Raw genomic sequence first — 6,775 nt, forward strand, 5'->3', positions numbered from 1 at the left:
GAATAGCTGGGGTCCCAGCACCGATCCCTGTGACACCCCACTGCCTGCTAATTTGAAAAGGACCCATTAATCCCTACTCTTTGTTTCCTCTGTGCCAACCAGTTTTCTATCCACCTCAATACATTTCCCCCAATCCCATGCACTTTAATTTTGCACAATAATTCCTTATACGGGACTTTGTCAAACGCCTTCTGAATGTCAAAATATACCACATCAACTGGCTGCCCCTTGTCAACTGTACTGGTTACCTCTTCAAAGAATTCGATCAGATTTGTCAAGCGTGATTTTCCCTTCATAAATCCATGCTGACTCTGACTGATCCTGCCACTGCTTTCTAAATGTTCCGCTATAAAGTCCTTGATAATGGATTCAAGCATTTTCCCCACTACCGATGTTAGGCTTCCTGGTCTATAATACCCTGCTTTCTCTTTACCTCCCTTTTTGAATATCGGAGTAACATTAGCTACCCTCCAATCTGCAGGGACTGTTCCAGAGTCTATAGAATCCCGGAAGATGACCACCAATGCATCCACTATTTCCAGAGCCACCTGCTTAAGCACTCTGGGATGCAAATTCTCAGGCCCTGGGGATTTATCCGCCTTCAATCCCATCAATTTTCCCAGCACCATTTCTCTACTAATGTTGATCTCCCTCGGTTCTTCCCTCTCAGTAAACCTTTCATTCTCCAACATTTCTGGTATCTGATTTGTGTCCTCATTTGTGAAGACAGAACCAAAGTATGTATTCAATTGTTCAGCCATTTGTCCCTTATTATGCATTCCCCTGTTTCTGTCTGTCGGGGGCCTACATTTCTCTTTACCAATCTCTTTCGCTTCACATATCTGTATAAACTCTTAGTGTCAGTATTTATGCTCCCTGCAAGCTTCCTTTTGTACTGTACTTTCCCCTTCTTAATCAATCCCTTCATCCTTCTTTGCTGAATTCTAAACTGCTCCCAATCCTCAGACCTATTATTTTTCTTGGCCAATCTGTATGCTTCTTCCTTGTATCGGATACTATTTCTAATTTCCTTTGTAAGCCACGGATTGGCTCTCTTACCCCTTTGCTTTTGTGCCAGACAGGAATGAACAGTTGCTGTAGTTCCCCCATGCGTTCCTTGAATGTTTGCCATTGTCTATCCACTGTCATCCCTTTAAGTAACTTTCCCCAATCTATCAAGGCAAACTCACGCCTCATATCCTCATAGTTCCCTTTATTAAGATTCAGCACCCTAGTCTCCGAATCAACTACTTCACTCTCCACCTTGATAAAAAAACTCTATCATGTTATGGTCGCTCATCCCCAAGGGGTCTCGTACAACCAGATTGGCAATGATTCCCTATTCATTACACAGTACCCAGTCTAAAATGGCCTGCTCTCTAGTTGGTTCCCCCACATATTGGTATAGAAAACCATCCCGGATACACTCTAGGAATTCCTCCTTTACAGCATTGTGGCTAATTTGATTTGCCCAACCTATGCGAAGATTAAAATCACCCATGATCACCGATATTCCCCTGTTACATGCATCTCTAATTTCTTGTTTAATGCCATTCCCAACATCACCACTGCAGTTTTGGGGTTTATATATGAAACCCACTAATGTTTTTTGTCCTTTGGTATTTCTCAACTCTACCCATACAGACTGTCAGAGCTAATACCCCTTCTCACCATTGTATTAATTTCCTCTTTAACCAGCAGAACCATGCCACCACCTTTTGTTTTATGCCTGTCCTTCCTAAATACTGAGAACCCTGGGATATTCAGTTCCCATCCCTGTTCACCCTGCAGCCATGTCTCCATAATCCTAATTATATCATACCCTTTTGTATCTATCTGTGTGATTAGTTCATCCACTTTATGGCAAATGCTCCGTGCATTAAGGCACAGCGCCTTTAAGTGTGTCTTTTTCACAATGTTTGTCTTGCTCCCAATATTTTTCTCTGCTGTCCTGTTTGAATTTTGCCCTTGGTTTCTCCAGCTATCACTTTTCTTATTCACTTTTCTACCTTTTGCTTTTGTCCTTGCTCCCTCTTTCTCTGACTCCTTGTGTAGGTTCCCATCCCCCTGACATATTCGTTTAAACCCTCCCCAACTGCTCTAGCAATAGCCCCCCTAGGACATCAGTTCCAGTCCTGCCCAGGTGTAACCATCCGGTTTGTACAGGTCCCACCTCCCCAGAACCGGTCCCAAGGCCCAGGAATCTGAAACCCTCACCCTGACACCATCTCTACAGCCACGTATTCATTCTATATATCCGGTCGTTTCAACTCTGACTAGCACGTGGCACCGGTAGTAATCCTGAGATCACTACCTTCGAGGTCCGATTTCTTAATGTCCTTCCGAGCTCCCTGTATTCTGCTATTAGGACCTCATCCCTTTTCAGAACATCCTATACCCGCTCTGAGACATCCTTGACCCTAGCACCAGAAAGGCAACATACCATCCTGGAGTCTCATTTGCAGATACTGCTTTCTGCGGTTCCAAGAGCCATTTTCTGAACAAGGTGGGAGATTGATCCTGAATCTGGCAGAAATGCGTTTGATCAGTCATAGTTCCTGTATGAGCGGCGTCCATAACTACTACCACCACCACCACTGTAATAATGTCCACCTTGGCTCTTGTACCCACCCGAATAGCTTTCCCGGTCTCCCATATCATACCGGCCTCTGCCGCTATAGCCGTCGCTCCTGTTGCGACCCCGTAGCTGCCTCCTCCTCTTCTGTGGATACTGTAGCCACCGCTGTCACCTCGGCTTCCACTGTACCCACGGCCACCGCCCGACTTTTTCTCGGCGTGGCCCACCTGGATCTGCTGCCCGTCCAGGGATTTTCCGTTCATCGCCTGCAGGGGTTTTCAAAAGTGATGAAGCCGAAATCACTGGACGCCATGGTGTCTTTGTCTTTAATCACTCTCACCTCAGTGATCTGCCCGTACTTGGAGAAAACATCTTCCAGGTCCTGCTCGTCAAAGTTGAGGCCGCCGACAAACAACTTACCTTCTTCAGACATGGTGGCGGGCTTGCTGCGCACTTGAGTCATTACAACACAACCGTGATATCACTACAACCACCACTGCTCTGTCCTGCTGTGGATTCACCTGAGCAGCTGTATCCAGCAGATTTAGTTGTGAGATCCTGTCCTGTCTTTATTGCTGGCCCTCTCTTCCTTATTATGAAATGATCCATTTTCAATTCTTCAGTCCTGTTGCTTACTTCCTTGCTGGCAGCTCAAAATGGATGAGTCTCTCCCATGCCCAGACCACGTGACGTCAGTGATTGGGGCACGTGACCTGCTACCTGCTGCCTCTGGTCGCAAAATTCCATCGATCTTTTGAAAAGATCTGCTCCTGGGTCTGTGCGCTGACATCAGGAGGAGGTGGTCTGCCCTATTGGGTTCTAGGCCTGCACACTGCTGAAGGGACAGGCATGCGCGGGATGGCCGGCATTCTGAAAGAGGTCAAAGCCGTTGAGCACTTCTTCCCATGATCGGGAACGCTGCATTTAATGGCCCCGCAACCCTCCCGCAACCACCCCTTATGACCCTGAATTTGAAAATGACTGCATTTAGGTGTGCCTTCATGGCAGAGGTTTAGCGAAGGAATTCCAGAACCTGGGGTCCAGGCAGCTGGAGGCAGAGCTACCAATTGTGGAGCAAAGGAAATTGGAGTCCATCAGAGATCATAGAATCACTACAGTGCAGAAGGAGGCCATTTGGCCCATCGAGTATGCACTGACCCTCTGAAAGAGCACCCCACCTAAGTCCATGACCTCACTGTATCCCATAACCCACCTGACCATTTTATTGTGGCCATTAAGGGGCCATTTAACATGGCCAGTTCACCTAACCTGTGCATCTTTGGATTGTGGGAGAAAACTGGAGCATCCGAAGCAATCCCATGCAGTCACGGGGAAAATGTACAAACTCCACACAGACAGTCACCCAAGGCCGGAATTGAACCCGGGTCCCTGATGCTGTGAGGCAGCAGTGCTAACCATTGAGCCACAGTGTTGTCCAGAAATGGAAGGAGGCAGAAATCTCTGAGAATTGTTGGCTGAAGAAGGTTCCTGATATATGGAAGGAGGAGGCCATGGGGAGGTTTAAAAACTTAGATGGAAATTTGTGCTGTTGGATCAGAAACATAAATGTAGGTCAGTGAACATGTGGGGGGATAGGGGGGTGATGTGAAAGCAGTTCCTAAACCCCCCTGCCTCTATCTACCTCACCAGTTTGAGTGGACTGTTGAAAACATAGCTATAGCGAGACGTCTGGTGGCGGCCATGGTGGAGTAGGTCACACATTTGATAGCTCCCGCCTGTAACGGACATTTGCACCTTTTACCCCCATTTTTCCCCGGATTTTATGGGATAAATCGGTGAAGAGCGAGACAGTGAGGAGAAATCCCCCTCCGGTGTATGGAGAATTAGACCAGAAGTGGCTGTGTGAGACGACAATGTCCTATAAGGGAGACGCAAGCAGAGCTGGTAACACGGGACAGCATTGCAGAGCAGCAGGGCCGCGGGGAGATGACTCAGTGTTCGACGGAGCAGCTGGTGAAGTTTTTGAAGGATTGCTTCGCCAAGCTGAAGAAGGATATGCTGGACCCGACTAAGGCTTTGATTGATCAAGTGGTTCAGAATCAGGAAACCCATGGGAGAGCGATCCAGGAGGGGGGGAGGGGGGGGGGGGGGGGGGGGGGGGGGGGGAGAGAGATCTATGAGTACGGGGAAAAGGCAAGCAGAATGTTGGCGCACCAGCTCAGGAAAAGAGAGGGGATAGGTAAAGTCAAGAGTAGAGACGGTAAATTGTCCTGGACCCAGCGGGGGTTAACGAGGTATTTAAGGACTTTTATAGTAAATTATATGAGTTGGAACCGCCGGCTGGGGTGGAGGGGATGAGGCAGTTTTTGGATCAGTTGAGGTTCCCAAGGATGGAGGAGGACCTGGTGGAGCATCTGGGAGCCCCAATTGAGATTGAGGAAATAATCAAGGGGCTGGAGGGCATGCAGTCGGGCAAGGCCCCGGGGCCTGACGGCTACCCGGTGGAATTCTATAAGAAGTTTTCAGATATATTGAGCTCACTGCTGGTGAGGACATTTAACGAAGCAAGAGAGAAAGGAGTCCTCCCCCCAACAATGTCGCAGGCCTCAATTTCATTGATCCTGAAACGGGAGAAGGATCCAGAGCAATGCGGATCATACAGGCTGATTTCTCTACTGAATGTGGATGCCAAACTGCTGGCTAAGATGCTGGCCACAAGGATAGAGGACTGTGTCCCGGGGGTGATAGGGGAAGACTAGACGGGATTTGTTCAGGGCAGGCAACTCAAGGCCAATGTTCGAAGGCTTCTCAATGTTATTATGATTCCCTCAGAAGGAGAGGAGGTGGAGGTGGTGGTAGCGATGGATGCAGAGAAGGCTTTTGATCGGGTGGAGTGGAATTACCTGTGGGAGGCGCTGGGAAGGTTTGGGTTTGGTGAGGGCTTCATTGACTGCGTACGGTTGCTCTATCAGGCACCAGTAGCAAGTGTGCGTACAAACTGGCTGAGGTCGGGGTATTTTGAACTACACCGATGGGTGAGGCAAGGGTGCCCCCTCTCCCCGTTACCGTTTGCTCTGGCCATAAAGCCATTGGCCATGGTGATAAGAGGCTCTAGGAACTGGAAAGGGCTGGTCCGTGGGGGGTGGAGCACCGGGTCTCGCTCTACGCAGATGATCTGCTCTTGTACATTTCAGACCCGTTGGAGGGGATGGAAGAAGTAATGCTAACCTTGGGGGAATTTGGCAATTTTTCGGGATATAAAGTGAACATGGGGAAAAGTGAGATGTTTGCGATCCAGGCAAGAGGGCAGGAGAAGAGACTGGGAGAGCTGCCGCTTAGAATGGTAGGGAAGAGCTTTCAATATCTGGAAATCCAGGTGGCACAAGAATGGCAGGTACTGCACAAATTAAACCCCTCCCAGTTGGTAAAACAAATGGAAGGGTACTTTAAGAGATGGGACATTCTCCCGCTATCACAGGCAGGGAGGGTACAGACCGTGAAAATGACGGTCCTCCCCAGATTTCTGATTGTCTTTCAGTGCCTCCCCATCTTCATCCCTAAGGCCTTTTTCAAGCGGGTGAATAAGGTTATTTTGGGCTTTGCGTGGACGGGTAAAACCCCGAGAGTGAAGAAAGTGTTGCAGGAGCGCAGTCGGGGGAGGGTGGGTTGGCGCTGCCGAACTTCTGCAATTACTACTGGGCGGCTAATGTAGCCATGATTAGGAAGTGGGTAATGGGGGAGGGGTCGGCAATGGGAGCGGATGGAGGCGGCGTCATGCAAAGACACCAGTTTGGGAGCACTGATAACGGAACCTCTTCTGTTCTCGCCGGCCCGATACTCCACAATTCCTGTGGTGGTGGCGGCTCTTGAGGGTCTGGGGGCAATGGAGGAGATATAAGAGAGTGGAGGGAGCATTGATTTGGACCCCGATTTATAATAACCACAGGTTTGTACCAGGTAGGCTGGATGGCGGGTTCTGGAGTTGGCAGAGGGAAGGAATTGGAAGGATGGGGGATCTATTTATAGACAGTAGCTTTCCCAGTTTGAAAGCTGTTAAATATTTCTTTATTCTCCTCCATTTTCACATTTTCTCCCAAATTTACACTCACCAACAATAAACGATAATCAGTAACAAATATGTCAATCCCCATATCAATAACAACGATCCCAGCCTCCAACCAAACCCCAAACATTAGCCCGCATGTTCACATAAACAAATAACAAAAAGGAATCAGG

The 6,775-nt window shown here is 48.5% G+C and overlaps 1 pseudogene; it reads right to left on the reverse strand.

Annotated features, from left to right (window-relative positions):
* Positions 1–2,545: 2,545 nt before the first annotated feature.
* On the reverse strand, positions 2,546–3,011 carry LOC119968676 (annotated as a pseudogene).
* Positions 3,012–6,775: the final 3,764 nt, after the last annotated feature.

The sequence above is a fragment of the Scyliorhinus canicula genome, chromosome 7 (genome assembly GCF_902713615.1).
Source record: "Scyliorhinus canicula chromosome 7, sScyCan1.1, whole genome shotgun sequence".
NCBI classification, from domain to species: domain Eukaryota; kingdom Metazoa; phylum Chordata; class Chondrichthyes; order Carcharhiniformes; family Scyliorhinidae; genus Scyliorhinus; species Scyliorhinus canicula.